Source organism: Panthera uncia, chromosome F1 (genome assembly GCF_023721935.1).
Source record: "Panthera uncia isolate 11264 chromosome F1, Puncia_PCG_1.0, whole genome shotgun sequence".
In the NCBI taxonomy this organism is placed as follows: Eukaryota; Metazoa; Chordata; class Mammalia; order Carnivora; family Felidae; genus Panthera; species Panthera uncia.
Window position 1 is genome coordinate 50,622,375 of NC_064813.1, and position 27,223 is coordinate 50,649,597.

General features: G+C 33.8%; 1 long non-coding RNA gene across 1 annotated transcript in view; it reads right to left on the minus strand.

Moving 5' to 3' along the window:
• Positions 1–1,107: 1,107 nt before the first annotated feature.
• Positions 1,108–27,223, minus strand: part of LOC125925517 (uncharacterized) — a 70,434-nt gene continuing 44,318 nt past the window's right edge. Inside the window, exons 2-3 of the long non-coding RNA XR_007458853.1 lie at positions 1,558–1,623; positions 1,108–1,333 (exon numbers count right to left, since the gene is read on the minus strand). This is a non-coding gene — a long non-coding RNA (uncharacterized LOC125925517). The remainder of the gene's footprint in view (positions 1,334–1,557; positions 1,624–27,223) is intronic.

Below are 27,223 nucleotides of genomic sequence, written 5' to 3' on the forward strand. Positions count from 1 at the left end.
CAATTAAAATTGCTTTATAGGTCATATACTTGAACAAAAGTTCTTTCAATATCTACAGAGTATATGAATATCAAATATTTATTCACCAAAACATGTGGCAGTACTACACTAAATGCTGAGATTACAAATATAAATAGGATATTGCTGTCATATTAGTCATGCTGATTAACTCTGGTTCTTATAAGACATAATCAAAATATCTCATTGTGTTAACAAATTACAAATTTACTTCTTATAACACAGTCTGACTATAGTGTTCAATGGAAAACATTACATGTGGTGTTTCAGGATCTTAGTTTCTTCTAAATTCTGACACCACTAACTTTCAGGGCTATACTCTCTGCTACCGTAGCTATAAATCCTATGTAGGTCTTTAAGTTTAAATTAACTTAAGTTAAAAATTAAGTTCCTCCAGTGCAGTATCTACCTTTCAACTTCTCAACAGATACATGTGGCATTTGGCTACTATATTGGAGAGTGCAGAATCATTTCTTCTTTAGCCTTTCATTCATATATAGGGCAAGCAAAGATAGTTCAGTGAAAAAATAACATAGCCTCTGCTATAGTCTAGTTTTGTAGTTACTAACCACTTACTCCATTTTCCTTAAATGGATAAAATTTACTCACATACATGCTTCCCAAGAGAGACATCCCAAGGACCCATACAGTCCCTGCTTAAAGCCCACATAAAGTTCCAGTCTAAAGCCCATACCTATTACAGACACAAGTCTCATTATAAGAATAAGCATCTAGGGGTGCCTGGGTGGCCCAGTGGGTTAAGTGTCCCGCTTTGGTCCAACTTCGGCTCAGGTTATGATCTCATGGTTTGTGAGATTCACACTGACAATGCAGAGTCTGCTTGGGATTCTCTCTCTCCCTCCCCCTCTCTCTCTCTCTCAAAATAAATAAATAAACAACAACAACAAAAAGAATAAGCATCTATCATAATGGCTAAATTAGCTGTGTTGTTTAAAGATGTATTTAAACCCTGCAACTGTGATTCAAGACGAATAATATAAGTTATATTATAGAGGAGGTTACAGACCAATTGAAAATGAAATCACTGTTCTTCTTGATTAAAAATACGAATAAAGATTTCCACATAACTATAAACACAGGATGACTTTTATTTAAAGTGAGGGATAGCCCACATTTATTTATGTGCTCCTTTTCATCCCCATACACTTGTATGTCATGCTTATAAAAATACTGTTTAAGGGTATTACAAAAACATAAAGAGAACTTGAGGAGCCTTTTAGCTTAACCAAATGAATTGTATAGTGCCAATTTCTTCAATCATCCGTCAACACTGATGTCTACATTGTTTCTGCTTCTAAAACCATAAAAGTCAGATTGCATATTTATTAGTGTGTTTTGTCTTTGTCTCATCAGAGTAAATATATTCTATTATGAATTAATTACAAGAAAATAGCATGTCCATTGTTAAAACTTTTAAATTAGTGGTTTTAAAATTAATACACAGAGTGGAATAAAAATATCACATTTTAATTGTAATCATTACATGAGGAAATATCAGAGAAAAAATTAGGCACTCACCAAGCAACAATGAAAAATGCAAAGATAACTCCTCTTGGTTATAGCCCACAGCTGCTCTTGAACATCCTGCAAAATAAACAGTCTCAATTATAAACTTGGCATGAAGAATAACGTTTGTGTGTTACAATTAACATAACTTATATGAGCTGATTTTCTCGGCTTTATGACCAGCAACCTACAGGTAAACAGAATATTCTACATTTAGGATGCAGTTCATAATTTAGAACCAATTAGCATTTAATACACAAACATTACTTAGTATGTTTACTTGAAATCTGGAAATATTCTTCAAGAAATAAGAGAATAAATAAAAACACAAACTATGCATTTTAAGGGTATATTTTAAATAATTACTAATTTGGTTTCATTAATTCATGCTACTCTCATAACTGATTTGCACATTACCAGTATAAAGTAATCATTTGAGAGCAAGTAATTTTTACACAAATGTAGTCCCTTATTTTCTTGAGTTGATTATTTTTAAAATTATACTGAACCTTAATGATAAAAAAATAATTCTTTATTTAAGCTATCTCTTTTAACTGAGACAAATTCAAACATAAAATATATTTGTAAATGGAATCGCTATTTAAAAAAACCTACTTGTGAACTATGAAGAAGCAAACAAATTAACCTGAAACTAATATTATACTGTATGTTAACTGGAATTTAAATACAAACCTAAAAAATAAATAAATACTCTTTAAATAGGAAACAAATAAATTAAATGCTGTACATTCATTTTCACATAGTAAGTTTACCTGCGAATATTCTTGCTGGACAAAATCAACAATAACATGAGCGGTTGATATTACTTATTTAATCCTCTGTTAGCTAGGTCAATGAGATGCTTCTGATCAAGATGTTATATCTCAGTGAGTGAAAGAAAAGCTCAGGGCCATTAATTTTTATTTTATTCATTTTTTAGCTAATAATTTTAGTTGTCTTCAAGTTATCTATTCTCTCCATTTTTAGTTTAGTAATGGAAACTATCAACTCAAGTTTTAGTGCCAAACCAGAAAACCTTGAAGCTCAGTGTAACCACATCACTATGTTCTGTCAAATAAAATATGAACAGAAATGCTACGCGCCAACTTCTGTGTACTATCTTCAGAACAAAGCTGTACACCCTTCACTGCCTTTTCCCCTCCAGCCCTATATCTGAAGCCAAATGTGGGAGTGGTGAGCTCTTTCGACAGGATGGACAAAATCCATGCTCTGCAAAAACTGTGGGCAAACAGATGGAGAAACCCAATCACTCTCTGAATAATGTTACAAAGCAGAGCTGCCCAGTCTTAAGTACTCCTCCAGCAAGCTTCCCATAAATTTACTCCTCCCAGTCCTCTCCTCACTCTCTCCTACCCCTTCCTTTTCTCCAGATCATACATCACCAGCACCCAGGAAAACTGTCCAGCAAAACATAACTCACTAAAGAGGAACAGATGTGGAACAAACTGATATGGCAAAATCAAAATTCTCATAAGCAGGCAGGAGACAGAAAACTTTGCATTTCACAAGAAAGCAAACACTTCTATGATAACCAGTAGTGGCAAAATAATTATGGAGTTCAGAAAATAGCTGCCAATTTAAAAAGAAAGGGAATAGAGGTAGGTTTTGTGTTGACTTATTATATGAGACATTGGAGCTGGTAAAACAAAGTAGTGAAAGTCATTAAAAGGGAAAGATTCTTAAATTTAGATTTATTCAGCGAATACTGTGTATATTTAAAGTTGTGACAGAAAGATTAATTATGGATGGAACTTTAACTAGTATTCTCTGCCTATGAGAAACTGATAGTCTTAACTAAGTCATATTAGTACTTATATGAAAATCTTAGAATAGCTACAATTTTGATTATTATGCTTATACAGTAATTGATAATATTTGAGACTTGAAATATATTTTAAAGTACTAAAGGATAAATTACCTTATTCCTTGCCTTTGGCTATACTTAAGTTACTAAATTCGGTCTCTCTTATCCCATAGAGTAAATTTAACCCTCAATTCTTAATTGAAGCACGTACTTGAAGTGTTGAGTCTTTTTATTCAAAGCTTATTCATATCATAGCAGTAACTGTGATTGACTCAAGTCTTGTGGCTTCTCCGAAATTCTGCTTCCGTGTTATAGTAACAGAAGTGTGACTTCAATTTTCTCTTTTGAATTGAGAAATAATTGAGGACAGTTTTGAAAAGGAGTCAAGTGCTTGTTTTCTCTGAATAATCCCGCAATTTTGTTTTTTGAGTGTAGAATCATGAATGGTGTGTTTAATGCTGATGAGCAAATTGCATTTAAGCCAGAAATGTAAGAAGGATTGTAGATAAAAGAAATACAGTGGGTAAAAGCAGACAGAGCTAATTAATGTGGATCCATTCCAATGGAAAATTGTGGTTCTGGCAGTTATGAAAGGAAATATATGGATTAGAACTCAAAAACTCAAATGACAGAGATGAACCAAGATATTAAAATAAATAGCAACCATAAAGATAGAGGTATGTTGAGCTGCATAACCAGTTAAAATTATTATATGCATTTTATTAAAATGTATATTAGACTCCATTTTTTGAGCAAGTTATATATAGGTTCAGAATATTACTTATTTGGTGAATGAAAACACTATAATATTAAAAATATTATAATGGAAAAATCCAACTATAATTTCCTCATTATGTATAGTATATTAGTAGTAGGAGTAGTATTTGAGAGAGCATGAGTAGAGAAGGGCAGAGGGAGAAAGAGAGAGAATCTTAAGCAGGCTCCACTTTCACCACGGAATCCGACACAGGGTTCAGTCCCATGACCCTGGTCATGACCTAAGCTGAAACCAAGAGTCAGACTCGCAACTGACTGAGCCACTTATATGTATAGTATATTATTATTATTTTTTGGTTTTTTAATAATTGTTTAATGTTTATTTTTGCGAGAGAGAAAGAGAAAGAGAGACAGAGTGCGAGTGGAGGAGGTACAGAGAGAGAAGGAGACAGAATCTGAAGCAGGCTCCAGGCTCTGAGCTGTCAGCACAGAGCCCTATATGGGGCCCTAACTCACGAGCCATGAGATCGTGACCTGAGCCGAAGTCGGACGCTTAACCAACTGAGTCATGCAGGCACTCCAGTATATTATTTCTAAAACCACCCTAAACAATAAGTAGATATAACCCTTTAAAGATGTTTCCTCATATTCTTATGATATAAATAAAACTGTTCATATTTGAAAAGTAAAGAATAAATAGATAACAATAAGGGAAATAGCATGTGGTATGTATCCATGCTTTGTTTCCTTCATTTTTTTGTGTGAAGATGGGTGTATTATTATTAAAAAGAGTGCGGTGAAAATACTCTTTCTGAGGTATAAGACATTAATTGGAAAATGGATTTATCTTTGAATTCTTTAGTTTTCAGATGATTGGCAATACACCAGAAAAAAGTATTTCAAATGAAATAGAAGGAATATACCAACAACTATACAAGCTGAGTTGAGACGGTCTTTATGGTTACCAGATTGTTAGTATTTACCAGATTTTATTACATATTTCATTTTAATATACATTCCTTATCAAAATAACATGGTCAAATTCTTGCGTTCTCTCTCCCTAATCTTATGTTACACCATTTGCCAAACTTCAGAGAAGAATCTTAGAGCAAATAAGCAAAGAAGAGAAAATGGCTGAACTTTACAGTTAACTGGTTGAACATTTATTTGAATTAAACATTTAAATGTGGCTAATTAACTCATTAACCTTTACATTAAAAATTCTATTTCACACTGTGTACTACACGGAAGTTCAGATGTGGTTCAGCTGTTACTTAATTAAATCTAAGGCCAAGATATTTTTTCAAACATTCTCTATTAATTCATTTATTACAAGATTGTAAACATTCAGAACAATGTCTAGGCATATTTTACTATTATTTTATTATTAAATAAGTTTCATTTTCAATAATATACTTGTTTAATAATTTTACCAAGAGTACAAATCCTTTTCTATTAACGAAGAAGCATAATTATGAAAGTCTCATGGCTTTCAAATGTAAGCATGATTGGGAAAACAGATTCTTTATACCAGTTATACATTTAAATTTCAATTTTATACTCTTATTTTTGTAGAACAATGTTAATTTTTAAATTAAATTCAAGAAAATTTAATTGAAGGAATGGTATTTCATATAAACACAAGTATTTATAAATCAGAATTTTTCTTCAATATAATAAGAATTCTATAGGTTATTATGGTTACTATGTCATTATACAGTAAATAAAAACTATTCTCTTTCATAGTTTAAAAAACAGAAATATTGCAATCACAGCTTGGCTTCTACTAAACATCAAGATATTTATCTATCTCCATATGTATCTATCTATCCATCCATTCATCCATCTATCTGTATCAGATGTCTCAGGTATCTAGCTGCTTCTCAGAGTGTTTTCCCAAGATTCCCCTCACCATGTGACTGTATCTTTCAATAGTGAAATCATTTAGGAAAATTTCTTTTGTTATATAACTTATATTTTGTTATTTTTTAATGAAACATAAACAACTTATTTTAAGTTAAAGATTAGGAAGTATTTTCTAAATTTACCAGATGAATGAATTCTGAAAAACATAGATCCCCGGTTAACGAATCTGACATAGAAAATCTGAGAACAATAATACTAGCAGAAATATGCATATACAAGTCTCCTCTCATAGAAGATTTTTAACAATACATAATCTACCTAAATTGCTTATTAATTTTTAAATGTTTCTTTATTTTTTATTTTGGAGAGTGGAAGCGGGGGGGGGGGAGGGAGAGAGAGAGAGAGAGAGAGAGAGAGAGAGAGAGAGAGAGAATCCGAAGTGTGTTCTGTGCTGACAGCAGTGAGCCCGATGTGGGGCTCAAACTCATGAACCATGAGATTACAACCTGAGCCGAAGTCAGACGCTCAACCAAGTGAGCCACCCAGGTGCCCCTAAATTGCTTATTTTTTAATGAAACCTGTTTGGATGAAGGATAAATGGAGTCAGTATTAAGTATTTTTTCTTCATTATTTTTTTATAACTGGAGGGGAAAAACTCACCAAATCTGAAAACAGCTACATTTTAAACAACATGTCTGCATAAAATCACATAACCTGATGCAGGAAAAATAACTACTTTAGAAAATATTTCTCATGGTTTTAGGTTCCAAAAGTTTTGAATTTCAGGTATATTTTATTTATGCTTGATTCTTGCTTTTATCTTTTTCATCATTAGTAAAGTTTACTATTAGGTATCATTTACTTTTACACGTCAACTTTTATCTTAACACAACTTGGTGGAGGTTGCAGACCTCCATGGGTTTTCAGACTCGTTGTTCACTTTTTCAATGAAATGGAGTAAAAAGCTTGAAAACTGAACTTTCATTATGCTTCCTAGACATCCTTGGGATGAAGTAGTAAAAATTACTGGGTAATTTTCAAGATATGAACTTAGACTATGGAGACGTGGCCAAGGGAGAAATAACAAATGACAAACATTAAAATAAATAAAAGTAAGCAGTATTTCTATTTCTTTGCTGTTCTTAGCATGCCCATTGAAAACTTATAAAGAAGAAAAATAAAACAACCTAAGAGAAAGCAAATATATTTCTTTCTATTTCTGTTAAGGGGAAACTTTTTATATTTTTCTGGACACCTGATTAGTTGTCAGAAGTGAAGACTACACATGTGGCTGAAAGCCAGGACCAGTATATGGAAATCAGAGGATCTTCTATTAAGACATGAGCCTCAATGTACCAATTCTCATGCAGAAAGAGAGGACATTTTAAAAGTCACAAAAGCATAACTTAGAAGATAGGCACATTCTTGGAGGTTATAGTAGAAGGTTAGAAAACAATACTGAGGATGGTATTCTGTCACTTCATTCTTACTACATAAGAACATGATGCCAATAACACAGATTGCACGTAAATGAAAGATTGTGACTTGCCCTTCTTATATGACATCCACCAAATCTCCCTTTCACAGGGTTTTAATTGTAATTTTAAATGGGAATGTTTGGAATCATTTAAGCCCTCCCTTGTAGTAAAATTATGCAATATATTATACCAGGAGGACAAAAAAAACACAAACATTGGATGAATCATTTCTGATTCCCTCTAACCATTTCGTAGCCTCATCTGTTTAGTATATCAGGTAATGGAGACTGACACAGACTATAGGGATTAACAGTAATTCCTCAAACACTTTTGTTATACCTGATACAATAAAGTCTACACAAAAAGTACCACAAAGGGTGGTTGGGAATCATAATGGACTTGGCAAGCATCTCTTCCCTTTCTTTTTTTTTTTTTTAATTTTTTTTTTTTTTAACGTTTATTTATTTTTGAGACAGAGACAGAGCATGAACAGGGGAGGGGCAGAGAGAGAGAGGGAGACACAGAATCAGAAGCAGGCTCCAGGCTCTGAGCCATCAGCCCAGAGCCCGACGCGGGGCTCGAACTCACGGACCGTGAGATCGTGACCTGAGCTGAAGTCGGACGCTCAACCGACTGAGCCACCCAGGCGCCCCCATCTCTTCCCTTTCAATGTCAAAGTAGGCCAGGCCTAATTGTAATTTCATGAAAATTAAAGTATTATGATACTAATTTAGCTAGCAAATGACTTCTGAAGATTTAATTAACTATAGTGAAAAGGCAAAATAAATAAAATCTGGTCAAAACATTAAGCTTTTTTTTAAATAAGTCATATATTATCAGTGACACTATGTTCTCTAATATTTTTATATTCATACTTGATAGTATTTTATGTGTTTGGAATAGTTTACTTTTTCTTTTTTTTTAATTTAAATTTTAGTTAACAAACAGTGTAATATTGGTTTCAGGAGTAGAATTCAGTGATTCATCACTTACATAAAACACCCAGTGCTCATCCCAACAAGTGCCCTCCTTAGTACCCATCACCCTTCTAGCCCATCTCCTGCCCACCTCCTTCTATTAACTCATAGTTGGTTCTCTATAACTAAAAGTGTTTTATGGTTTGTTTCCCTCCCTTCTCTTTTTTTCCCCTCATTCCTATGTGTTCATCTGTTTTGTTTCTTAAATTTCACATATGTGTAAAATCATACGGCATTTGCCTTCTCTCATTGGCTTATTTCACTTAGCATAATACATTCTAGCTCCATCCACGTTGTTGCAAATGGCAAGATTTCATTCGTTTTGATGACTAATATTCCATTGTATATATATACACTACATCTTCCTTATCCATTCATCAGTGGATGGACATTTGGGCTCTCTCCATAGTTTAGCTATTGCTGATAATGCTGCTATAAACATTGGAGTGTAGATACCCCTTTGAATCTGTATTTTTGTATCCTTTGGGTAAATACCTAATAGTGCAATTGCTGGATTGTAGGGTTGTTCTATCTTTAGTTTTAGTCAATCTCCAGAGTGGCTACACCAGTTTGCAGTCCTACAAACAGTGCAAGAGGGTTCCTCTTTCACTGCATCCTTGTCAATACTTGTTTCTTTTGTTGTTAATTATAGCCATTCTGACAGGTATGATGTGGTATCTCATCACGGTTTTGATTTGCATTTCCCTGGTGATCAGTGATGTTGAGAATCTTTTCATGTGTCTGTTAGCCACCTGGATGTCTTCTTTGGAAAATTATCTATTCATGTCTTCTGCCCATCTTAACTGGGTTATTTGTTTTTTGGGGTGTTGAGTTTGATAAGTTCTTATAGATTTTAGATACTAAACGTTTATCAGATATGTCCTTTGCAAATATCTTCTCCCATTTTGTAGTCTGCCCTTTAGTTTTGTTGATTTTTTCCTTTGCTGTGCAGAAGATTTTTATCTTGATGAGGTCCCATAGTTCACGTTTGCTTTTGTTTCCCTTACCTTTGGCAACATGTCTCGTAAGAAGTTGCTCCAGCTGTCAAAGAAGTTTCTGCCTGTGTTCTCCTCTAACACATTTTCAATATTTTGATTGTGAGTTTAAGATTCACTAAAAATTAGCCACAGACAAGATGAAGAACATGGGTTTTCATGTCTAGACATGCATGTCTAGACTGTGGTCCCCATGTCCAACTTTGTCTTTTAAGATCCACCTTTTCTCAATATGATCTCACTTTGATTTTTAGAGCTCCAGTGAATATGTTACAGTTATTCTGCATCAGAAACTGCTAGCTCTTTCTTCCCTTTTCATAGAGAATTCTATGGTTCTTGGTGACATGAGAGCTATAAAATGGAAGGAACCTGAATCTTTGAATGTCTACATGGAAGAAAGCCATCCATCAACCAGAAACACTTGAACTATTACGTGGGTCAGAAGCACATTCTACTTTGTTATGGAAATGAAAACAAATTTTGATGCAGCAGCTGGTTGCAAATGGGCTCCTATAATATCAACTACTTGATACTTGGAACTGGATTTGTTTTGGACTCTCCTTTGGTCTCAGTATCTAGCAGTGTCATATTCCTTTCATTCTTTTGAACAAATACTGCGAAAAATATAAATTCATCATACATAAACAAATATGTATTTGACTCCCAATATATTCAAATATCTAACACATATTTTTCAAAAAACATACTGTCTTTTCAGATATATATTACACATTTTCATTCCAAGTAACATTTTATAATTTGTTTACTTGTGAAGTCAAAACCGTGATTCTCCTGTGGATTAAGAAGCAAATCTAAGAAGTAAAATTAGAGAAACTTGGGCTGTTCTCCTCTAAAAGGAAACTTGAAAAATTGCTGTGTTGTATGGTGTCATAGTTGTTTGTGGGTTTGTGGACACTCTCAACACTTTTTCCTGCAGCCAAATTTCAGTAAAAAATAAAGCCATGTGTGAAAAGTGCAAACATGTAGTCTTCCTTTCATTTTCCAATGGTTTTAAATAGTCTTGTAAGTACAATAAAACCTTGGATTGCAAGTAACTTGCTCTGTGAGTGTTCTTCAAGACGAGCAAACATTTCTAATAAATTTTAACTGGATAGAAAGAGTGATATCTTGCAATACAAGTAATACATGATGCCAAACATCACATGATCACAACTGAGCCAATGGTTCTTCTCTCTCTCTCTCTCTCTCTCTCTCTGTCTCTCTCACTGCGGGATTATGAGTGATCATCTCCCATGCTCAAATGCTTGGTCTCAGGCCACAGTGTTTGGCAGAAATCAGTGATTTTTCAGAACACTGGAAGGTGTGCACAACTGGCACTAGAGTATTTTTTGTCACTTTAGAGCACGTATGGAGGACAGTCCTTTGCTTTTCCATAAGAGAGTAAGCTTAGGAATGCTTTGCTTCATTCTAGGTCAGGCTGCCTTCAGAAAAAAACCCTTTCCTCTGCTACCTTATTGTCAGTTAAATACAGTATATGACAGAGTTTATGAATACTGTACTGTAGTCAACATCCATGAGAGCACATACAATGGCCCCCATGCAGAAAAAGATTCCAGTGAGCCAACAGATAGCAGTGATTCCATTAGTGATAGTAAACGTCATCCTACACAATAACCCTTCTCTCTCGTCTCCCTCACACCAGCCACAAATGTTTTCAAAGGTAATAGCAGGTTAATATGTGTATTTTTCTTTACATTTTGCATTTCCTTTATTATTTTGTACTATATTACAGTATTGTAATCATTTTTATATGAATATTTTTGGGTTGCGGAATGAATTATCTGAGTTTCCATTATTTCTTATGGGGTAATTCGCTTTGATATACAAGTGCTTTGGATGACAAGCATGTTTTCAGAATGAATTTTGCTCACAAACCAAAGTTTAAATGTATTTCATATTTTTGCCCTTAAGTGTAGCAGGTATGTCTACAGATGCGGAACTCCAATACTCATAGTGAAACTCTTTGATTCATTAATTCCATATTTTCCTTTTCTACTATTCTGCATGAAGATTCTATCATCCTCCATTTTTTTAAGTTTGATAAAAATATTGTTATTACTATTATTATTTCAGGTACAAAAATTAATTTTTTTATCAAGGTGAAGTGATCCTGATCTAATAACTCTAGCTGCAAAGAATTCTTTCTTTCCTGAAGGATAACTCACTATTTGTCTAATCAAAACACAGCACTGCCATTTTTTTAATCATGTATTTATTTTTCCAATTTCCTCTCCAAACAAGGTTGATTTATCAGTAGTCAATGAGGTATAAAGGAAAATCTATACGGGGTATTTGGAAAAGATTATGTTTATTATATAAGAAGGCGATTTCAAAGGGAAAAATAAGGATTGTGGCTTCATTTTTTTCTTCTTCCAGTTAAGCATATAGGAGTGATGGCATGATGTATGAATGTAAAGCAGCATTCTTATGACATTGAGAAAATGAGCAGAAATAAAAAGCCAATAGCCCGAAGATTAAAAAGTGGTATTGAAAGATTTCTCCTATTTTATTAAAGCCCACCTGTTAGAGTTCAGCAGTAATAAACCTGTTGTCAAAGAAAAGTTAACTTAAAACAATAAGTGAAAGATACCTTATGGAAATCTGGAGCATATTATTTAAAAGACTTTTCATATAATGTTTGTTTGTTCTAGGTGATTTAGGGGTGGTATAATGTAAATAAGAGTTGTTCTTTATTAAGTGACTTAGGAAGAAAGGAAAATCAGATCACTGGGTGACTTTGCTCTTAGGTAACAGGTACCAAAATGAAAAAGAATGGGAAGAAGGAAGAATAGGCACTCATGTTCTCCAGAACATGGGCATGCTTAATTTATTTTTTGATTGAGGAATGTTCTTCTATCTCTGCTAATATTTCCTGAAAATATTTATGTTTGTGTTTCCTAGATATTCACAGTCAGGGGCAAGTTTCCAGCCATCAGAGGTCAGCGGTCAGGTTCAATTTTGTTTGCTTTGTTATTATTTTTTTAATTGTTTCACTTTGTTGACATCTTAGAGCCTCTGACTAGCCTAGGATCATCTACTTCACTCTGTATGTTTGTGTGTGTTGGTAATCAAGAATAAATACACTTAGATCTCAAGCTACCACTTCAGTATTTGCTCACATAGAGCCTAAAACATTCTGAACACATATATTCAGATGTTTGGAGATTTAAAAAAAAAAAAAAGAAGGGAAAATATGAACTGCATTGAGTCATGAAAATTAGTGATCAAATGTATAGTGCTCAAAATAATTAATCTACTATTGAATACTTTGGCTATTATGACAATATAGTATCTCTTTAACCATAGAAACTTATAACACACCCTTTTTTCTAACTGAAGTACAGTTAATATGCAGTGTTATATTAGTTTCAGGTGTGCAATACAGTGATTCAACAATTCTATACATTATTCCATGCTCATTATGATAAGTGTGCTTTTTAATTTTTTTTTTTAACATTTATTCATTTTTGAGAGCTGGAGAGAGACAGAGCATACTGAGGGAGGGGCAGAGAGAGAGAGAGAGAGAGAGGGAGACAGAGAATCTGAACCAGGCTCTAGGCTCTGAGCTGTCAGCACACAGCCTGATGCAGGGCTCGAACCCATGAACTGTGAAATCATGACCTGAGCTAAGTTGGACGTTTAACCGTCTGAGACACCCAGGTGCCCCATATGAGTGTGCCCTTTAATCCCCACTGCCTGTTTCATCCATCACCACCCCCCCTACTTTTCCATGGGTAACCATTAGTTTGTTCTCTATAGTTAAGAGTTTGTTAACTCCAGTGGAATTAAAATTTTTAAAAATGAAAATTAATTTTGCTTTAGCTTTGTATACTAAAATATTAAACATGCATGCTTAAAAGATTTTGGGAGCTTTCAGAAATAATAATTAGGAAAACAAAGATAATTTTTTTCTATATGCCATTTTTCACATTAATCAATACTAAATATAAATTACATAGAATATTTAAAAATAAAATTAAGAGAAGAATATGCAAAGGGTTCACTTTTCTTCTTGATTGAAATACCTTAATTTACGGAAAGCTGTGTGAGTGTCCATGTGTGTTCAAAAAAGAAGAAAGTAAAGACAAATTGAATTACTTGACTAATCAAAAGTAGATAGTAGAAAAACTTGAAACTCCCAATAAATTTGTTAAAATTTATCATACAAATGCATTTTGGGTATCTATTTTGGGAACCTATGATTTTTTTTCTCTCGCTATGGAAAAGATTTTCACATATTAAATTATCTGATATTATCCTTATATTTCTTCCTAACATGATTTTAGAAGATATAATTGCATTACTCCATCTCCATTTGTTTCATTCATTTATTCAACACATCTTGAGCTTCTGTTTATAGTCCAGGCACTACTTTTAGCAAGTGAACGTAAGAGCAAGCAACAAAATAACAAAAACCCTTGCTCACTTAACAGTTCATATTCCAGTATAATACCTTAATTAACCATTCACAAGTGATACTTATTGTTTGAAATTTTGTGTTGATATTGGAAGGAAATTGTGAAACTATATATATAAGCATAAAAATAATATAAAAATAAAATATCTTTTTATTCTAATATTTTATTATAAAGATTAGACCACAAAATGAAAACATTTTAGGATAATGTTTCTGGATTTATTTTGTTCAAAATTAGTTTAAATACAAATAACTGGACCTGCCCTTCTTACACATGATTTTTCATACTGTGCTCATATGAATGATATTATCAAGGAAAATATCTAAGATATTTGAAATCAATATAAGTAACTGTTTAAGAATCAATTTTTGTAAAACAGACCTCTACAGAGTGGGACTTTATGGGATAAACCATATCTATTTAAGGAGAAGAAAAAAGGAACACAATACAACCTTAAATGTTTTCTGGACATCCTATGATTATAAAAATAAAACTTCATTCTTGGCTTGTTTGTTCATAGAGTATGTATTGATTCTTTGCAGTTTCAATAAGATACCTGAGAGACCTATATGTCTACTATGAAAAAGTAAGTTTTCAAGGGTTGAATAAATATGCACATCAAAGACTAGAAAATTCAGTGTTTCAGAAGCATTAATAATTTATGTGAGGAATTACTGGATTATGTAGTTGAAAGGCCCAATTTGGCAAGTGACTGATTATGCAAGGTCTCAAAGAAATAGCTGAAGAAACAAGTATTCCTCCGAAACAAAAATTGAATATTCTTATAATTAGGAGGAAAGAAAAAAAGAGCTATTGTAAGATTTAGAGAAAGCATGTAGTAGACTATTTCATGGTGACGCCAATAAATCTGTTTTTGATGTTCATTCTCTTGTATAATGCCTCCCCCTTGGGTTCTGGGATATTCTGGTTTGGACCAATGGAAGATTAGCAGACATTATGCATGCAGTGTTTTTTTTAGAAAAGTGCTTGCATATTGGAACTTATCCTCTTGGAATACAAGACCTTGCATTTTGGTAACTGCCCCACATTGCTGTATCAGGAGAAGTGTACTTAAGATGCTTTAATTGCATCTGGTCCTAATTTAGATGATGAGATTCTGGACTTCATGACTATCTAAATATCATAATTAGATGAAAACTTGATGGTTTTAGGTTTGGGAGTGGGTTGGCGTGTTTTGAGTGTAGGAAGAAAATGAGAAGCCCTGCTTTGGATTCTCTGTCTCCCTCTCCCTCTTTCTGCCTCCCTCTCTCTCTCTCTCAAAAATAAACATTAAACAAATTTTTTAAGAAAAAGAGAAAGAAATGAAACATTAAGATCCTGGGGAAGACTGTGGTTGGCAGTTAAAATGTTCCTCCCTCTTCTGAATCAGTCTTTCCACAATTGATACCCTTTGGTAGTCCTCTTCCACAATGACTTGACTTTTGACATTAGCACAATGAATGCACATAGAAGCTTGAAAACTCTTGCCTAATTCCAGACATTTGTAAGAAAATAAAACATGTTTCTACAGTCTTTTAAAGCCATTTTTACTGCAGGTATGTTTTTAATGTTTTTTTTTTTTAATGTTTTTTTTTATTTTTGAGACAGAGAGAGACAGAACATGAATGGGGGACGGTCAGAGACAGAGGGAGACACAGAATCTGAAGCAGGCTCCAGGCTCTGAGCTGTCAGCACAGAGCCTGACGCAGGGCTCGAACTCACGGACCCGGACCGTGAGATCATGACCTGAGCCGAAGTCGGACGCTTAACCGACTGAGTCACCCAGGCGCCCCACTGCAGGTTATGTTTTTAAAAGGCATACCCAAAATATATGTAAAATAAAACAGATAAATTGAAAGAAAATGGAAAAACACATAATAGAAAAACTATAACCAAAATAAAATTGAGTAACTGTACTAATAGTAAATAACACAAGCAAACATTATTTGGGAAATGTGTATCATTATATAATGGTAAGTTGTTTGGTTCACCACTGACCTTCTACGTAAGTGTATGTACACTAATAACAAACTTTAAATATGTAAAACAATACTTGAGCAAATTATGAGAATAATTAGTAAGGTAAATAAATAAAAAACAAATTTAATTTACAGAACACTAAACTACCCAAATTAGGGCATATTCAACACAGTAACTGCAATGGTGAATAACTACAACAGTCTCCATTATATATGGAGACTTTTTTTGAAAATTATACTACATATTAGTTGCTAAAAACAACAACAAATTTAAAAGAATTTTGTGGAAGTGCCATCATGTTAGAACTCAATAATAAAAGAATAATCAGAGAAAAAATGGTGTGGAAGAAATTAAACAATAAAAGAAAAACTCAAGAAAATGAAAAGGAAAAAAATAATATAAATTAAATAATAAATTAAATGGGCCTCAGTACATGGTGAGAACATGAAAACAAAGGTGATTATTTTATGTTCACAGATGTATATGAGAAACTCAGTTAAAAAAAAAAGTCCTAAGTTTTTGTTGTTGTTGTTTTATTTTTTTTTATTTTTTTTTTTTTATTATTTATTTTTTTTGGGACAGAGAGAGACAGAGCATGAACGGGGGAGGGGCAGAGAGAGAGGGAGACACAGAATCGGAAACAGGCTCCAGGCTCGAGCCATCAGCCCAGAGCCTGACGCGGGGCTCGAACTCACAGACCGCGAGATCGTGACCTGGCTGAAGTCGGACGCTTAACCGACTGCGCCACCCAGGCGCCCCTGTTTTATTTTTTTTTTATGTAGTCCTAACCTTCAGTTCTGTAGGAAAAAGAGAGACAATTAAATGGCAGGTAAAATTGGTGAGCAAAAAATGAAAGGAATTAAAAAATTGGTGGAGTAAAATAGGAAATAGAATTTTGTAATTGTTCTACTATAAGTAATGTTCAACAGTCTAAGAATGAGAATTTGGATGGGTAAGGATCCATGTGTGATCATTAGCACACCAGGGGTATTACTCTAGGGTAATATTCTTGTAACTCTTTGTCTTTCAGTGCATTTACTATGCTGTGTCTGGGCATGGATCTCTTTGCATTTATGCTACTTTGAGTTTATTGAGCTTCTTGGATATGTAGCCAAAATTTTTCAGCGGAACTAGGGCAGTGTTCAGCCATTATTTTTTCAAATATTTTCCCTACTTTATTATTTCCTCTTTGGTACTCCCATTGTATTTTGATACACTTTATGACATCCCACATTTCTCTGAGGCTATGTTCGGCTTTCTTCAATTTGTTTTCATATTGCATTATCTCTATCCATCTGTTTTCTGCTAGTTCAAATGTACCACTGAGTCCTTTAACGAATTTGTCATTTTAGTTATTGAACATTTCAAGTCCCAAATTTCCATGTTATTCCTTATTATAATATCTATTACCATATATTCTCTATTTCATGGGAATTAATATATTCTATTATCATCATGTCTTCCTTTGCTTCTTTAAGCTTGGTTTTCTTTAGTTCTTTGAACAAATGTATAATGACTAATTTGAAGTCTTTGTTAGATCCAAAGAAGACTTTGTTAGATCCAAAGTCTCTCTCACACAGGAAGTTTGCGTTGCCTGCTGTTTTTCCTGTGAGTGGGTCAAACTTTCCTGTTTCTCTCCATGTCTCATAGTTTGTTATTGAGAAATGGGCATTTAATGTATGTTATAGTTAAGTCTAGATACTAATTCCCCTCCCCCTTCTCTGAACATTTATTTTGTTGTTTACTTGCATCTTGGCTAGGCTATTTTAGGGAAGATTATACCCCTTGCAACATCAAGTATTTTCTGTAGTTCTACAGAGAGCAATTCTGGATGTGCACAGTCCTTGGGATGACAGTGGTTTTAGCAGTTCTTTTTTTGACTATCTTTTCCTCTGATTTCTCTGTTAAAACTGTCTGCCTCATTTGGTATTAACACTTTCTCATTTGGTAATAGGCTTCACTAATTCCTGGTTGATTGCTCTACTGTTTGTAATGATGCCCTGGGGCATCAATTCCTTAGCAGTTGGGTCCAATTACATTTGAGCAGGGCTAGTTTTTGAGCTCATTTCTTGGGAGTTTTGTTCTAAACCCAAAAGAACTCTTCTTAGCTGTATCTATTCCTGATTCTCTCTGGTAAACTAGATGTCTAGCTAATAGTTACCTTGTTGCTCTTAATTAAGAAGAGCATTTATTTTCAAGAACACCCATAATTTTTAACTTCCCCTCATTCTGTTTCAAATAAATTGAGTGTCCTCCTGCAGTGTCCTCAGATTTGTCTTTTCTTATGGACTGCTTGTTCTCCTAGCAAAATCTCTGGGTCAGTTCCTCTATGTGCTAGGTGGGTTGATTGATACCTTTTGGTATTATGATTTATTCTCTGAGTGAACTAAGGCAAGGCAATTGGGGACCTTGCAATTTCAGCCTGTGTACTGGGGGGAGAATCTCCATCCAATGTGTAGAGGCTAGATGCAGGAAAGAAGCCCCAGATTCTTGGCCATACTCACCAAAAATCTAGTCTCTCCTAGTTAGAGTTGGAGAGGATGAGAAATACGGATTTCTGCCCCTTCCAGTCAGATATACTAAATTTTGAGTGAGAACTCATGGGAGAGGGATCCATCTTTTTGGCAACACCTGTATGGAACGGAACTTCTGTGTTTCACTAAGCTGGGGTAGGTGAGGATGAAGGAAGCAGGTCATAGTTCAGATGCCACAGAATTTGTAGATTTTCCTGAATAAATGTTTCCTCATTTGCTTTATGCCTTTAGGACAATTTCCAGGGACTTGTTTAAATAGTTATTTTTAGTAGCCTTCACCAGATTTGCTTGTTTTGCTACAGAGTATATCTGTGGAGTTTGTCAGGCTGCTATCTGGGAAACAGAACTCTGCCATTCTGGAAATCAAACTAAATAAGTTTTCATTAAAATTAAAGAGACAGAAGATACCTTGTTTTAACAAAGAGGAGGATCTCCAAGTAATGTCTTAAAGTTAACAGAAGACTAAAGTAACAAAGTTTATTTTAAGCATTACTCAAGCATAAATTTGTCTTCCACTTCTTTATAGATAAAAATAATATAGATACATGTAGATGAATCAATAACACTAGCTCTTTAAGTCTACTGAATAAATAAATTGTGTACGACTATAACTGAAGCAGGGTTAGGGAACAGTTTCTGAACTGATCAATGTACTAATTTAATTTCTACCATGACTGAACATCCTTTTTATAAAATATGCTTGTGTTCCAACTAAATCTTTGTGGTACTAGAAAATTTTAGTAATCTTAACAATTACATATGACACATAATTGTGTAACTTTTCATTATTCATATTTGTATTTTGTATTATCAGCAATTGAACTGGGTTATTTGTCCATTGCTACCAGTGATAAAAATCTATTGTACTAGATCTCAAAAACCTGTTAGTTTTGAATGATGAAATATTGTTCATATTGGTAGATATATATTATACTCTGAATAGCATGACAACTCTCAGTGGTTTTTATATACTGTTTATTCAAGAACCAGCTTTTATATATGCATTTTTGCTCATGCTCTGGAAGTTACTCCAAAATAATTCCAATTATAGTGAGTCTTTTGTTCTTAAACCATCCCCATGATCACCTTTGTGCATCCATCTGTTGTGATATATTGACTCAGTCTGTCTACTGAAATGTGATTGAGTTTATTCAGTTGATATCAGAATGCCTGTAACAGTGTATTTACAGTTCATTTATTTCCGTGCTATCACTGCCTTGTGATTGACAGGTCCATGGCCACATATACAAAAGTAAATCAGAATTCTACCAAGTATTCGGCCCAAAGTATGTTAGAGTTAGAAAATGCTTTGTGTTTGACCTATTATTTTCTTGTAAGTTTTGGGATATTGTCAAATTTAAATTTAAATTTACACAAAAACACACAGGAAGAGTAATTCTATCCTTACTGTATATACACTCTTCTTGGATAATGGGGGAAAAAAAATGAGCTGCAAGCTATGACAAAACTCCAAAGCTCCATGTAAGAAAAAGAGAAGAATTTGAATTTTTAGCCTTTAATAGAAACCACCATAAAGTACAACACTCGATATCAAAGCAAATGTATTACATTAAGAAAAATATTAAAGTATATGTAGATTTATAGATATTATCAATATTACTTATGGTCATAGTTGGATTAGAATAAAAGACAAGAAAGTTTAAAGTAGTAACATATATTTTCGTGCTTGTAATTGTGATTAAAATGCTGCTTAATAGCTAGAAGCCTTTGAACAAGTTTGATCTCATTTTCCTTATTAATAAGAGGTAGATAATAATGCCTATCTTGAGGTTTTTTTGTAGAGGTTTATATTACTTAATGTCTAACCATTTTCTAATCTTATAGAAATTTAGATATTTTATCACCTTTTTATTATTACTACAAAAATGACTAATCACACGTTGTGCAATGTATTATGTCTAGAACTACTCGGTCTCAAGTACATGTTAGGTACATGGTAGATATTCTGAGAATGTTAACTGAGTTCATGTCTGACACAACTACTATGTTTTAAAAGTGGCAGGGGGGTACCTGGGTGGCTCAATAGGTTAAGCATCTTACTCTTAATTTCAGCTCAGATAATGATCTTGCAATTCCTGGGCTCAAGCCCAGCATTAGTCTCCCTGCTAATAGCACAGAGCCTGCTTGGCATTCTCTCTCTCTCTCCCTCTCTCTGCCACTTGTGCTCTCTCTCTCAAAAATAAACTTAAAAAAAAAATAAAACTGGCAAGTTTACTTACCGAAATTAATTTGGGGTAAGCAAGTTTACTTACCAAATTAATTATTAAGTGGTATTTTAGAATTAGAAGTGAATCTAATATATCTATTTATCTTACTATTAGGCCAATGTGACCAAAAAGAAGTAAAGAGGATTTGATTTACTTATGGTCATATATCAGGCACAGGAAGAAATGAAATAGAATTGAGTTCTCCAAATTTTCTAGTCAAGTCCTCTTTCATATTGTAGCACTGTAATTCATTGCAGATTACTTTACAGTCGAGTTAGTTGAATTACTGGTAGCTATGTTTCCTTGCTTTATGCTTATAAATTCTCCTTTAATGGAATTTCAGTCCTAAATATAATTTATGCAATCAGATAGAATATCTCCCTTTCAATACATGTAACCACTGGCGGGGGCAGATGGGTCCCTAAAATTGCTTAGGTGTTTACTACATTTTATATAGATTAAGATCGCAGATATTTGAAATTGAACAAGCAGTGCAACTTGAATTTAAACAAGAAGACTGTCTTTGTGTAGCTTTAGCCAGGGAATAGTTCTTGGGTTGTTGGAAATGAGACAAAAGGTGAGATTAAGATTAGAGATGGAATTGTCAGTTCAGTAAAACATAACAACTGTAATTTTTTCACAATTACTATTTTTTATTATTTTTACTTTTTAATGCTTATTTATATTTGTGAGGGAGAAAGAGAGAGCAGGAGTGGAGAAGAGGCAGAGAGAGGATCCAAAACGGGCTCCACGCTGACAACAGAGAGCCCAATGTGGGGCTTGAACTCAACAACTGCAAGATCGTGACCTGAGCTGAAGTCAGACGCTGAACCAACAAAGTCACCCAGGCATCCCTGTCACAATCTTTAATAAAACCCTTCCATTTTGTACTTTGCAGAAGACAAGAAAAGGATGCTGTGGGAAGGAAGAAGGTATAAAGGATGTTACAGATTTACCTGCACTGAAGTGAAAGAAAAAAAATCAAGTTAAATTAATGCAGTGATGATGTTTGTTATTTTGCCCTTGTCATCTTAATAATCTACATAGGTACTTTGATACAACTGCTTATTATTAAATGTCTGTTATGTGCCAGTCACTATTTCAATGTGGTGAGGATAAAAATAAAGAAAGTGTCTACCTTTCAGCATTCATAGCCTACTGGAGATAAGAATGCTTACACAAATGAATAAAGCAACTAACTAGAATTTAAGTAAGTTCATAAAATTATGAGTATTCATCTCTTTCGAGAAAGATGAAAAATGCTACTTGAGAAAGGATCTTTGGACCAAATATTGGATGTGAGTAAAAGTATTCTTCTGAGTCAGGGGAAAGGGGAACTTTTACACAGAAATAACAGTATGTCCATAAGCGTAAGCAACAAATAAAGCTGCCTGGCTATGAAATAATTCAGTTTATAAGTAGTTTTTCTTCAGATGGCACTGTGATGAATTAAGCTAAAATTCTGTTCAATTTTGTATTGAATAATGAATTTTGTCAATCAAAAATTTATTTCCTGGTTTAAAAAATATCAAAGTTTCTAAAACAGAAAAAGAAAAACAAATGCTTCTGTAGTGATACATTCAATGCAGAACTTTGAAAGTCATCAGGTTATATACATGCAGCCAGCCACATAACTAACAGCAATCCGTACAAACGACCCTGATTCCTCATAAAATTACTCTTCAAAAATCATGTAAGTTCAGTAAACTCCAAATGTATGTTCATTTTGTGTAAAAAAAAAAAAAAAAAGATGGGGCGTGTGGGTGGCTTAGTGGGTTAAGCGTCTGACATCAGCTCAGGTCATGATCTCCTGGTCCCTCAGTTCAAGCCCTGCGTCAGGCTCTGTGCTGACAGCTTAGAGCCTGGAGTCTGCTTCGGATTCTGTGTCTCCCTCTCCCTCTCTCTCTACCTCTCTCTCTCTCTCAAAAATAAACATTAATTTAAAAAAAAAATTAGGTAAATTTCTGAATTGTAAATGTGTTTGTCCCACACTTTCGTTAGAAACAGGTTATTGTGTAATTGTTTAATCTTCAATAATTTGAATGAACTAAACAGTGTTTTATCAATATTGCTTTCAGTCTAGTTTATGATCAGCTATGTTGTTTTCTATTGCCTATCAGTCTAGAGATTAAAATCAAGGTTTCTAAAAAAAGTAAATACTAAGCACTGTCTTCCTTTCACATCTCCCTCCAGTGAAATAAATGTTTAGAAAGTACTACATTAATTCACTAGCAAAATGTCATGTCACTGTACTAAAGACTTAGTATTCGAACATTAATCAAACTATTTAAATTGATAGAATAAAATACAAGTTTCCCTAATCTGTTGGATTTTGTGGTATGTGAATGCACTCTAATGTAAAGAATACTTTGAGGTCTTTTTGTTATCTTTACAAACTAGATACAACAAAGAAGTTCCCTAAATACTTGAGCAATGTGCATACATACACCCATCTATTAATGTAAGCTAAACTCTGCATAATGTTTACAACACATTTTATTCTCTATATTCATCCTTATGTTTAATATGCTTTTTGGAATTTGATTTTCCACTAATCATTATAATTATTGGAATAATACTAAATTCTGAAAATATAAATGGAAATTTTCACTTAGAGTTTTTCTTAATCTTTAAATCTGCTAATACCCTTATTCAAAAGTTCAAGTACTATGTGGCAATGAGAAAGAATGAAACATGGCCCTTTGTAGAAACATGGATGGAACTGGAGAGTGTTATGCTAAGTGAAATAAGCCATACAGAGAAAGACAGATACCATATGTTTTCACTCTTATGTGGATCCTGAGAAACTTAACAGAAACCCATGGGGGAGGGGAAGGAAAAAAAAAAAAAAAAGAGGTTACAGTGGGAGAGAGCCAAAGCATAAGAGACTCTTAAAAACTGAGAACAAACTGGGGGTTGATGAGGGGTGGGAGGGAGGGGAGGGTGGGTGATGGGTATTGAGGAGGGCACCTTTTGGGATGAGCACTGGGTGCTGTATGGAAACCAATCTGACAATAAATTTCATATATTGAAAAAATAAAAAAATAAAATAAAATAAAATCATGGTCCTAAGGATGTCAAAAAAAAAAAAAAAAAGTTCAAGTAAATTCTATGTGTATACTTTGCCAGTAGTGCTACTTGTTGCAAATAAGGTAAAAAATTGTGTGAATGCATGAAGAATACTCAACACTATTACTACGCTAAACCTGTTTTAATGGAATTTTTTCTGAAGAAAGTGGCCAGGACCTACTTGTTTCTTACTCCTTCCCCCAAAGGAATGTTTACATTACCAGTCCATTAGGAGTTTCAAAATGTTTCCTGAGGTATGTATTTTACTAGGTTCAACTATAATTAAAGACATCAATCTAAGGGTTCCTAGGATAAAAAATAAAGAGAATCATAGCCCTAAATGAAAGTGTAGGTTTTTGAGATCTTGAATAGGATCTATTTTAACTGTTATCTTAACTGTTTTAATGGGAGAAGAGGAAACAATCTAGATGACCCTAGGAGTTAAACTTCTTTCATGAAATAATAGAAATGGAAAACTTAAAACTTCAATTAAAAAATTCATTTGATACATGAAAAAATACACAACTGATCACGCAATTAGTTAATGGTAAAACTAGCTAGCAGATGTGACACTTAAAAATAAAATAACCTGTAATTTTATCAGCAAAATGAGTTTACTTGGGAAATAGCAGAGGAATTACAAATCAGGACATGCAGACTATGGCAAACCATAGGCAAGTCTAGACAAGAAAGGAAAAGAACTTTATAGAGAAAAAAGGAGGAACCTGGGAAGGGCTGCTTTGAACAAGAAATCTAGTGAGGAAAGCAAGAGTTCAGCATGATAATGGCTTCTCATTGGCAGAGCTGTGGCAGTCTCTCAGTGTCTATGCTGTTCCTGGGCAAGCTGAAAATATTTCTGTTCCCTGGTGAGGTAATGTGAACTTTTGTCCTGTCCAGGAATGTGACATAAGCTGAGACGGGAATTTGTGCATGAGTACTCCCTCTTCTTCAGGGCTTCCCTATTCCATTCTAAATGAGGTTTCCCTTTATTAATTTTCACAAAGACAATAGCATAATTTTTAATTTATATACTTAATTTATAAGTTAATAGTAATCAGATCAAAGAAAAGTAATATTAATAATACAGGCTCTGAATAATTCTGGCTTCCATGGTAAATCTTCTAAATCTAATGGGATTAGATTAAATTTTTAAGCATGATTCACCACAGAAGCAAAACTCTGATAATTATGTCTTTATAACCACCAAGTCTATGTTCCCAGTACCCAGTGTGTCACTAGAGTAGGTATCTAATCAGCCCTTTTCCAAATCTAAATTTTGATTTTAAACACATGAACTAGAAGAAGGAAAAAAAATCTAAAACCTCAAAGAACAAGTTTAAACAGGTTGACTGTTCAGGAGCAAAATAAGTGACCTGCTTTTTTGATCAATGGAGGAAGCCCCTGTGTTGACAAAAGAGTCTACAGATTTCTGTAGATGTAGAAATCCTATAAAATTGGTATCATTCCTTTTCAGCTTTTAGAAGTCTTTTTCAGGTAAGAAATAAATTGAGTTCAAATCATTTTTGTCAGAACACTGTTTCAAAAAAAACAAATGAGTGAATGTTGCATTCTCAGCTGTGCCACTGACTCTAAAGCTTGTTATAGCAACCAAGTTTGCCCAATTCTGTCATTTAAATGTTGTCGTTAGGTTGTGATAGATGGAAAAGCATTTTCAAACTGTGTTCAATTCCCTGCTAGTTTTCCCCTTACTCAGAATTGTTTTCTATTTACCCAGATCAGCAAATCCAGAGACTTTTGTACAAATATTTATTTCGTTTTTCTTAATAATTACAATTTTCCTCTGTCTCCTGTACTCTTAGTGTCGGCATCTCACAGTTTAAATAATAGTCAATGCTAATATTTGTAAATACAATGGTGGCATGCATGCAACATTCTGTAGACTTGACTGCAGCATAAAATTATGAGGCACAATGCAATATATAGCCTTAGTTTAAAACTATAGTTTTTTTAAAAAAAATTTTATGTTTATTTATTTCTGAGAGAGAGACAGAGCACGAATGGGGGAGGGGGAGAGAGAGAAGGAGACACAGAATCAGAAGCAGGCTCCAGGCTCTGAGCCTTCAGCACAGAGCCCAACACGGGGCTCGAACCCACAAACCATGAGATCACGACCTGAGCCGAAGCCGCTCACTCAACCGACTGAGCCACCCAGGCACCCCTAAAACTATGGTTTTTAACCTGGGTAGGCTGTTCTAGGATTTCAGTACAAGCTTTCTGTTCCATATCTAAACTAGAACTTGATTGTCAAGAATCAAGACTTTATATTTAATAAAATCATAATAATATAACAAAATAAATAGACTTCATTTTCATACTTACATGGGTTTTCTTATATTGGCTTTGTGCTAGAAATTTTACAGTGTAAAAAATGAAAATGTATGATCATTGATTCTTAATGTTCTTTTTCTGATTTTATTATATATAATGTCAGTCATAATCAACTATTGTACTAGGAGTCAATCAATTATAGTACCCTTTACAAGTGCTAACTAATAATTTTACTATATTCAATCTGCAATAATGTAATATATGTATTTTTAATAAAATAGCATGAAGCAAACCTGCACATGAAAATTGTCAATACACTTGTGGAGAAACAGGTGTGAAACAGACGAATTGAAGTCCTAAGCAACAGTGCAACAAGAAGATTAACTAATGCTTTAATTACCGTGATAAAAATAATTAAAGCAATAATACAGTTAAAATAATGTTGAATTTCTAGCATACAACAAAATATTAAAATACAGGGCTTTACCATTTAAAACAGTGAAAGCAGGGGTGCCTGGAAGGCTCAGCTGGTTAAAGTGTTCAAATTTGATTTCGGCTCAGGTCATGATCTCACAGTTCGTGAGTTTGAACCCCAGGTCAGGCTCTGCACTGACAGTGTGAAGCCTGCTTCAGATTCTCTCTCTCCCCTCCTGCCCTACTTGTACACTCTCTCAATCTCAAAGTAAATAAACTTTAAAAAAAGAAGAAAAAAATAGTAAAAGTAGCCTACATAAATACTATATAAGCAGGACATGGGTCTACTGATTTATGAAAACAAGGATTAAAAGTACAAATACCAGGGAGAATAGTGCAATCAGCACTACCTGGACAGAACCTGTGGCCAAACTAAGAAAAAGAAAGACCATGGACTGAACTGGCATGGTATACAGAACTCAGTTTTGACAGGGATTTCTCAGGCAGAGGTTTTTCCCAGGTTTTACTTGGGAAAAAATATAAGTGTGCTGGAAAAAACACCATATGGACTAACATGGCTTTCCCCTTTAGATGATGTCATTCCCCTTTTCTGCAGTCATTGAGCTAATTTGAATTATACAAGTAGTCACTAAAACAAAAGTGACTATATTAATAAAATTATGTTCATCTGGATAAGGCAAACTGTGTTGTAAAATAAACTCTGTGAAACACATGCTTTAGTATTTTCACTTTTATAATGTATATTAATATAAACAAAATTTTGAACTAAATGTATTTTTAAATCTACAAAAATTTATGCATAAAGATGGTCTTTTGTCTGGTTAGAAATACCATCATTTTCCTTTA